The sequence below is a fragment of the Chanodichthys erythropterus genome, chromosome 3 (assembly GCF_024489055.1).
Source record: "Chanodichthys erythropterus isolate Z2021 chromosome 3, ASM2448905v1, whole genome shotgun sequence".
Lineage (NCBI taxonomy): Eukaryota > Metazoa > Chordata > Actinopteri > Cypriniformes > Xenocyprididae > Chanodichthys > Chanodichthys erythropterus.
Window position 1 is genome coordinate 67,500,558 of NC_090223.1, and position 10,464 is coordinate 67,511,021.

Consider the following 10,464-nt stretch of genomic DNA (forward strand, 5'->3'; position numbering starts at 1 on the left):
CTTTTTTGTCGCAAAAAAAAAAAAAAGTTGTAGGCTCACTAAGCCATAGCAAATAAAAAAAAACCATCGACAATTATAAAATATCCCACATAAATTAATTCATTTCTTAAGCCTACAGCAAATATGCAGTCCTGCAATTATGTCGTTTTAATATAACCCAAAATTATATTAAAAAGAGAAAAAAGTCGTGATACCGATTTAGACAAGGGTTTCTGCCCCACGAAAATGTATGGCGACCCCGCACCAATGAATGACTCTAACGGTATATGCGCTGCACGCTACTGCAAAATACACATTTGCAGCATAAAATCAATCGCCTGAAACCTACTTTCCAGCGCAGGCGACCGCTGGATGGATAACCCCACTTCGTCAAAATTCAAAGATGAGGGATTTGCACTCAAATCTATTAGACGACCTTCTACGTTGTCAAGCGACGAATAGGGGGTACCTTCAACGTCGGGTTATGGACGTGAGGGGGAAATGACCAAACGGCAGTATGTGACGAATAGGGGTGAGACCGTGTTGTAAAGCAATATTAAATATGTGAGTTTGTCACACCACAGAAAAATGTGTTATTAACCACCTAGCCAACATGTCCATGTGGGCCCCACATGGGTTTTATCTGGACATCATCTGGGCATGGGTTCAGAGTGGGCACATTGATGGGCTGAATGTGGGCCCCATTTTGAATACATTTTGGGGTCCAGTTAGGTTGCCCACATTGTTAATTTGAGGGTCCCATATGGGCCACATTTGGGCTTTATTTAGAATTGTAAAGTTTTGGTTTTTACGGTTGGTTTTGTTTTTGTACAATTATGAGTAACAGCTTAACCCTAACAACTGGTTACGTTTGGTGGTTTGTGGCCCCACAATAAAAAAAGTAAGGTAAAAGAAAAGAAAATGGGCCTAAAATAAGCCTAATTATTGTTTTTGATACATGTAATAAGGTTATGGCACCAAAAGCTACTAGATTAACTAAATTTTAAATATTGTTAGAAATATAAACACAGCAAGTAATAAATAAGAACGAATAATCAAATTACAAGTAATAGCACAAATAAATACAACAGAATAAACATAAATGAAATAAACAGTGCTTTTCAGGTTTTTATGTAGGCTTTAACAGGAGATTTTCGGGTACATAAATTGTAATCTAATGTATAACTATATATTAAACTTTATTAATTAATCAGTCAAGAGCAGTTACAGATGCATGAATAATGTTTTGAAATGTTGAAAATATAAAACCTTAAATACTGTTATTTGAAATTATTTAAAAAATGAACACTTTAAATGTGAAATTAAAGCCGCCAGTAGGTGGCAGCGAGTCCCTGTTAATGAGCAAGTCATTGAGTTTCAACCGATTCATTCAGAGACTTTGTTTGGAACTATTTTCGTTGGTGAAATAGAGCGAAACAAGCCATTTGGTGTCTAAAATGTCACTTAATATAAACTGCTTGTTTATTAAACTGTACGTTGCATATAATCAATATCACATTTGTAACCATGCGTATATTTGGATAAAAATGGCGCTCTTCGTGTAACACTGGTTAACTATATTAAATTATATAAATATAAATATAAATGACATACAGGGCCATGTTTGCCCCTTATCTTGAATTCTGCGGACATTCTTAAGGCACTTTAATACACTAAATCACGCAGTGAAATGTGCACTCTGCACGCACACTAGTCTAACCTACTAAACTACGTCACGTAGTACATTTGTGCACTCAATGGGGCTGTTTTTGTTTGTTTTTTTTGAAGTGAGGGACATACTCTATAGAGTCAGATCATTAAATCCACAGTTACGATGTCATAGACGATATCGCACACCCTACAGCACTAGCCCGATTGGGCAAGTAACAGTTCCGGCTACTGTCCCGAGTGTCGTTCACACTGACCCCGGGCCATCGGGCAGTCCTTATTGTTGAGCCCTGTATATATTAAAATAATTTTTTGAAATTTTTTTCTAAAATCTAAAAGCACTTGCATCATGCAATGATTGACATCGTGCCTTCCCGCCATCTCATTTACAAAAAAACCCAAAACGCCACTGGCAAGCCAGCATCCACTTCAAAACATCCTACTCTCTCGAAAATCTCAAGGTAAGATTAACTATCTATTCTGTCGTTGTGCTTAGATGTCAAATTCACACAACTTTATTTCTAGGAACAGAAATGGATTTTTGCTCCTCTTTTTCGCAACATAAACATTGCAGCATAAAAGCACTAAGTTACATGCTAGGGCTGTGCAATATGGACAAAATAATAGGGTGACCAGACGTGTTCCGGGGACCAGTGGTGTATAAAGTACTCGAAAACCATACTTGATTAAAAGTATAGATATCTTAAAGGTTAAAGTCACTGATTAGAATGTTACTTGAGTAAAAGTTTTAAAATATGTGATATTTTTTGTACTTAAGAATGAAAAGTATTTTTTGATATTAAACATACTTAAGTATTGAAAGTAAAAGTACAAGTAAATGTAAAATACAAAACTCTCTTACATTTTGTTTCTTTGAATTAAAAAAAGGCTAAATGTTTATTGTAATTTTTAAATATAAAAAATACTAATATTAATTATACATTGATCGTTCATGTTAATTCATAGTGCATTATAACTAAAGTAAGAGACAACTGAATGTAAATGTCGAAATTAACAATGAAGAATACTTTTATTAACCTTTATTTAATGTTACAAATGGACTCTTATTGTAAAGTGTTACCATTTCATAACAGTCATGCTTAAAAATTACATCTTTACACAGAAAGGCATAGCATGTGTCTATTATATGTATACTTTCACACATGATTTGGCTCTATTTTAGAAAACTTGATGATGATCCAATCAAAATATGTGTTACAGTGCTGATAAAAAGAACAAATCAAATACATTTCTGATAAATGTTTCTGTCACTGCATGATGAGATACAGTTTAAATATGCAAATTCGCTGTATAATGAATGCATAACAGCGAACAAATGGATATAAACTAATGCAAATGAATGGTAACAATCGTGACATTAAACAGTTGGTGTTTTTATCATTGTTTTAACCGCTTGAGCTACTACTAATGTTAGAATCCTCTCAGCCTCAACAAACTAATTACAAACTAATTACTTTAAAATGGTTAAGCCGTTTGCTGCGTTGTATTGAGATTATCAGTCCGCAGTTAATGAAGTTCCTTAAATTTGTGGACTTGTTATGTGAAAAAATAAATGTATACTGATTTATAATTGTGGACTTTGTTATTGTGTTTGTCTAGTATGGCTTAACAAAATGGGTAGTTCACTCAACTGCTCTAATGATAAACTGAAGCTGACATACCTGCCAACTTTTAAAAAAACCTTCAGGACGCAACTAATTCTTTGCATTTGTAAAAGCAGACATTATTTTATTAATTTTTAAAGGCTACTTTTATGTTTTGGAGCAACTAACTCCACTCCTACCCTAAACTCTCAACAATAACACGTAACAGGCAAATAAAAGTAGCGATGGGTCGCTATGCTAAATGATGGGTCACAATAATGGCAAAATTATAACCCAATATATACGTTAGTTTCGTCATGACGATAACCATACCCAAAGCGTCTGTATCTGACGCCAAAAAAAAAATGAGTTTGGCATTTACATGCCACGAGATTGCACACGCGAACACAGCCCATTATGATTTTGCTAACAATAATAATAATTAGGAAAATAAAAGAACTTTTGTGGATGATCACATCAATCTTTAAGAATACAAATTAAAATGTCACTCCGTTTCTAAACTTAATTTAAAACTTTAGATTAAATCTTGACGAGTCCTTTCCACTTGATTCCACTATAACAGAAACAAATAATAATTAGAACATGTACTTTCATAAAAATTTCTTTAAAGCTTGTTTCTGCCACAGATTAAAACAAGATAATTTAATTGTTTTCTCAGAATTTGCGGGATATAAAGTCATAACTGTGAGTTAAAAACCTTTGTGACCACGTTGTTTTTTCCACAGACTGCGACGCACAATTAGCGTCCATTTTAATTATGCAGAAATCATTCTGAAAATATCCCTTGAGGCGAAACTACTACAGTAAAAGTATAGAGGGTATGCAAGTGACGTCACTAAGTGGAAAAAGACTGAGCGGCAATGTTTGTTTTCAGTGTGAATGTCGCGAAAAACGCACAAAACACACAAAATCAGAGCTTTTTGATTGACTGTACAAATCGCTTTGACACAAAACTTGAGGTATATATTTAAAAACTGCAGAAAGCAACAGAAAAATAAGCAAATGGATCACTGAAATTCACCGAAACAAAGGGCTGTTTCATAAAAGATGCTAAGAAAAGCGAGGATTAAACTCCAAAACCTGACTTGAATTAACCTAACAAATGAGTTTGGGCTAAAACGGTTTCATAAAAGGTAATTGAAGTTCACGCAGTCCCGCTAATTCGATTATCAAGATAATTTCACGTTCACGCTTTTCTTAAGCAGCCCTAGAGGTCGATCATGGATCAAATCGATCCACCATAGGACACGGCGTACATTTTGTGCTATTTTCTGCGTTTGAGACATGGTGTTTTCCTCAGTGCATAACTTACTTTTCACAAGTTTATTCTCCATCTGTAAATGTTAGAAAGTAATGCAAATATTTCCATTTTGAGGCTAAACTTGCAATAGAAGTGCAATAATTCTAAAATACACATTTCGCTAAAATATTTGATGTTCGACATTAAATGTGCCTTATGTACACTTTTAAACCTACAAGTAAGTGTATTTTTATGATCGTAACTGTAATGGACTAATGTAATGGGGTAAATCAATATACTTTGGGCCAATTACTGAGTTTAGATTCATCTTCCCAATTAAAATTTTGTCTGTGCATATTTATTTGAATTTTTGCTCTTCTAATAATAAAGGTACTACAGCTACCAAACAAAACCAGAGAGAAATGTATTCATATCTAATTAAATATTGGGTAGGCCTACAAACATTTAGCCAGTAAGAAACAAAACCTGTAGGTTATATATAGTTATGGGCCTTGAAAAAGGCTAGCTGACTTTATTGTGCTTTGACTACAGTGGGTTGTTCCAGTGTGAACAACATCCATGCATGTCATTTCTGCAGGCTGCATCTTACTCTGTCACTCTTTTCATAGCTTTTGCTGGCTCTGAAACACTCACTTGGTACTTCTCCTGCTCTTTGTCTAGCAAAAAATCACTCATCACTTAATGAAAGCTTACAAATGAAGGCCTGATTGTTTCAGGGGCCTTGTCACAGGTTTATTGATTTTGAATTTCTGTGCTACTTTTACTATATTTTCACACTTAAAACAATGATTTGGTAATCCTCTTGTACTCTTGTGCTAAGAAATAAGACAGTTCTCTCCCAAGTGCTTCCATTGTTGTCAGTATTAAGTCTGAGAATGATTCAGTGGGCTATATAACACTTATTTTTTAAGAAATTACTTCCCTTTAAATGTTTTGTTTCTCATCATACTTACCTTTTAATAATAATAAAAAAAATGGCTTAAACTTACACCAATATATATATTTTTTATTTTGCACTATTTAGTAAATGTGTGTATTTATATATATATATATATATATATATATATATATATATATATATATATATATATATACACACACACACACATAATAATATACACGTAGTACACACACACACACACACATTAAATATATATATATATATATATATATATATATATATATATATATATATATATATATATATATATATATATATATATATATGTTAAGTCAATAATTGTATGTGAGAGAGTCAGCTGTAATATCATTGAGTTCCTATTGGTCAGTGTTAGAGAAGCTCAGCTTAGCCTGACAGTTAGCCTGCTCCAGACCAGGCTAGTTTCCCAGCATAAGTTGCCAGAGTAACCTCAGCTGGACTCCAGCACAGAAACATGGATTTGCAGTTATCATTTTGTGTCAAATTGTTGGATTTTGAGGTAAAATCAAACCGTATATATTGTATTGTTATATTATGTTGACTCATCAATTAATTATTTTCCATCTATTCTGCATATAATTGTGTGTTTTTAAATAAACAACACTGACAAAAACTATACTATAAAACTATATATGTTTTAAGGCTGGACAATATGACGATATAACATTGATATAAGTGATTACTACCGATATTGGAGTTATATAAAATATTCACATGCAGATTTGCTTTATGTATTTCCCCACCGTTGAAATATAAATGTCAGGAAACACGATTCCTGGCTGCATGTCAATATCCATGGATTAGGTTTATTTGACATGTTATAAGGAACACTTTCGAGTCCAACCTTCAGTGTAATTCGTTAGTTTTAGTCGTGTTTTCGCCGTTTCCTCTATTAAATCCAGTCATGCAGCAGGTTCTTTTGCCACTCAGTCCAGCTGAGGGAGCGCGTTTTCGGCGGGAAAGTGACGCCGTTGCATACCCTCTATAAGGATAATGTTGACTTCCAGACACGTTTCCCTGCATTTTTCGGGTGAGCTTCCATTAGAGGCGCTAAGTGTCATGTAATCTGCCCAGCAACCGGCTCGGTGGCCAGGGTATATTCTGGCAAACCATTTGCCAATCACGTGTAGCAATAGGCAAAGCAAACTGTTGTACACGCCGTTTACGAACACATGCTGGATAACTCGCAAAGCAAATCATCCGTTTCCCTTTTCCAAGCGCTATTTTGACGGAATGACTTGGATAAGGGATTGGAGAAACAAGAGGAGGGACAACAGTTGAACAATTTCAAAGTTAAAGTTCTCGTGCTTTACTACAAATTGAAAATGTGTCATGTAAAAATATATACTGAATAATACCCCAAAACAATACAAGATTTATGATGCACGTTTACAATATTTCAGAGTAAAAGGTCTAATCAATAGGATTTCGCTTTTCTCCTATCCATAATGAATCACAGTTCGCACTTCAGTCCAGTAGGTGGCGGAAATGCGCTTTTAAGTGAAACAGAGAGTGTTGGGAATGTGTCGTGTCTTATTGAATTATGGCTGGATTGTCTCAATATCAAGAACTTATAACACATATGTACGAAAATGGTCATACCGATCAAGAAATATCACATCACTTGTCCGAGCTAGGAATGCAGAGGGGAAATTCAGAGCGAAGTATAAGGAAATTCCGCTCTGAAAGGGGTCTGAAAAGATCCACTATCTCCAATGAGGAACTAGAGTTGGCGGTTTCTCAAGCTATAGTAGAGGTGAGCTGAGCTTATTGTAACCGTAACTGTCTATCTTTAATACTGTTCTAGTAATTAATTTTTTTGCCAAGTATTGACTTGCCGAATGGCTGCCATGATTGCCTCGTAAAGGGCAATTCTCTTCACCACTGTTTTGTGCTTCCCTCCTAAGACAATATACAATACATAAACATTTGAACAGGGCACATAGGACATGCACATTGTCTTCTGACTATTTTTATTTTTGTTCACAGTGGAGCTAAAATAATTATAGTTTTTTATATATATATATATATATATATATATATATATATATATATATATATATATTGTATGTCATGGGAATATTTTTTGGACAGTACTGTAAAGAAACGGATGCAGGAGAGGTACAGATATAGCCTTTTTCTTTCTACTCTTCTACACTGCATTTTCACTTTTACAAATAAAGGAATAGTGGAAACTTAAAGGGATACTCCAGCCAAAAATGAAAAGGATCCCATAATTTACTTCTCATGCAGTCCCAGATGAATATGTCATTCTCTTTGAATGTGGAACACAGAGATTAAAAAAAAAAAAAAACACTTAATACTCTTAGAAGAACATCTTTGTGATGCAAGTGCGTTTTGAAGCTTGAGAAGTGATGTGGTTTGTGTTGAAAACAATTTGTATTTTTCTAACACACCTATTGTTCCACTAGGCTCATATTGATTACTGCTGAGCTCACTTTGTGTGGTTTTTGAAGCATCAACCTTGGAATTACAGAGATGGGTCATTTTTTTTTCCCTAAAAATCTTAAAGGTATAGTTAACCTAAAAATTTAAATTCTGTCATTTACTCACCCTCATGTAATAAAAAACCTCGAAAACTAGCATTTACACAGACTGTTTAATTTTTATAATAAAGATTATAATTTTTACGAAATGCTCTAAAATTATGGGTTTATTGAAAAAATAATGGAGAAATATAGAACTTAAATAAAACATGAACATGAATCACAAGTCTTCACATATTACTTTAACAAACATTTATCAAGTACATAAACACACAAACTATGAAGGAACAGTAAACTTTTGGATGTTGTATAGGCACAAGAGTTTAGAAATAATATGTGCTGCAACCAGGGATGCAAATTTTGAGTTTTAACTGGCAGTGATGGAAAGAGCACTGAAAATCCCCTAGCTACAACCTGCACAAAATTCCCTTTATAAATTTCATTTAGCGAAAGAAAACAAGTCCTCCCTATCCCGTCTTTCTCCCCGAAATAATATTAAATTAAAATAACAAGCTTTAAGTTGTATAATTAATGTTGAGACAGACATTTCATTTGTTTGTAATAATGATATTCTCAGAATTCTGATTTCAACTCCCAATTTCAGTAGTCGGGACAAAAGTCAGGGAGTCTCTCTCGCAAAATTAAAAAATCCTACAATGCAATGCAAAAAATAAGCAGTATCGATACTCACTCTAGCTGCGTCCCAATTCAGGGTCCGCGCACTTCAAAGTGCATGAAAGGAGTGGAGGGTTGCCAGGTCTGCGCAACAAAATCATCCCAAAAGTAGTCAAATCACAGCACAAGTGTAAAAGTATCCCAATTCCAGACATGGCAACAATGAGCCGAGCGTCCTTACATGGCTAGCGGCTGTGTGACAGACAGCTGACAGTTGACGTTTATGTGTGCATTTTAAAGTTTATGACTTTCTATTGGGTTTTGACATGCTTCACTGCCGACGACGATGGGACACTGGACCAAAATATGTATGGTTAAACTATGTAGGCCTAATGTTAGTTTTATATCGTTAGCAACTAGTTAACCTTGTTTGCTTTTAATATTAAATTATGTAAAATTTATGTTAACTGTGAAAATATATACATTCATATTTATACATTTAATGTATAGAACGATGTATTTTAATGTAAAACTATTTAATTTACATGATGAAAAAAATTATTGTATATGTTGCATATGTAAAATGTTTCATGAATAAAATTATAAGTTGCATAAAAGAAAAACAATGAACAGAACAATTCTTTTATTTAGACGTGAACATGCGTAAAAAAAATAAATTATCGAACAGAAATTATAGTAATTAGAAATTACTCTGGCTCAGTTACAAATAAATTACTTTACAAACATATATGCATTTCATTTTTAACTTGCATCACAAAAATAAGCTGTACAGAAATTAGGCTGTTTCATTGACAAAGTGACATTTAAATAATATCGACACATTTTATGCACTATTCTGTTCTTGAGAAAAGTGGGGGAAAAGCGGCCTTTGAAGTGCGATTCACCGCGATTATGGTTTTCTTAAATACAGTATTTGTCTCTGAGATGGAGTGCAGTTGAATAAAAGCCTAAAGTACTGTATTTTAATTTCAGACTTAAATACAGAATAAATGTATTAATATGAATGCATATATTTTCACAGTTAACAAAAATTTTACATAATTTAATATAAAAAACAAACAAACAAGGTTAACTATTGCGAATGATATAAAACTAACATTAGGCCTACATAGTTTAAACATACATATTTTGGTCCAGTGTCCCATCGTCGTCGGCAGTGAAGCATGTCAAAACCCAATAGAAAGTCATAAACTTTAAAATGCACACACAAACGTCAACTGTCAGCTGTCTGTCACACAGCCGCTAGCCATGTAAGGACACTTGGCTCATTGTTGCCATGTCAGGGATTGGGATACTTATACACTTGTGCTGTGATTACACTACTTTTGGGATGGTTTTGTTGCGCAGACCTGGCAACCCTCCACTCCAAAACCCCACCCCTTTCATGCACTTCGAAGTGCGCGGACCCTGAATTGGGACACAGCTTCTGTTTCTTACTGGAAATTTGCTCACATTTTCTGAAACATGAAACATCTAAATCATTCAATTCAGCCTGATTACACCCACCTGTGTCTCATCAGCTTGTGAACTCTGGCTGTATAAGCCCCGATTATTCAGTCATTCATCGCAAAGTATTGTAAATGCCACTCTGTAATTCCGAGCATTCTCCTGGTTTCCCGTACCTTGGTTTTCGATTCTCTGCTTGTTGTTTGGTTTCTCTGTTTGTCTCTGCCTTGGACTCTGTCAGTGTTTACACTGTTTACCCTGTGCTCTTGACCTTTCATCTGTTTGGATTACGTTTTTGGATTAACCGTTAATACATTTCTGCATTAGGATCCTCAACCTGTGCATTTCAGAGCAGTTCATGACACAAGTGAATGAATGTTGTGATAAGTTTATGTTTAACAT

At 34.3% G+C, this 10,464-nt stretch overlaps 2 protein-coding genes across 2 annotated transcripts in view; one reads left to right on the plus strand and one right to left on the minus strand.

The window, feature by feature from the left end:
* The window catches only part of LOC137005952 (gastrula zinc finger protein XlCGF57.1-like), a 779,808-nt gene that overhangs the window by 638,269 nt on the left and 131,075 nt on the right, over positions 1–10,464 (minus strand). The window lies entirely within an intron of this gene.
* The window catches only part of LOC137006201 (gastrula zinc finger protein XlCGF57.1-like), a 703,714-nt gene that overhangs the window by 112,104 nt on the left and 581,146 nt on the right, over positions 1–10,464 (plus strand). The window lies entirely within an intron of this gene.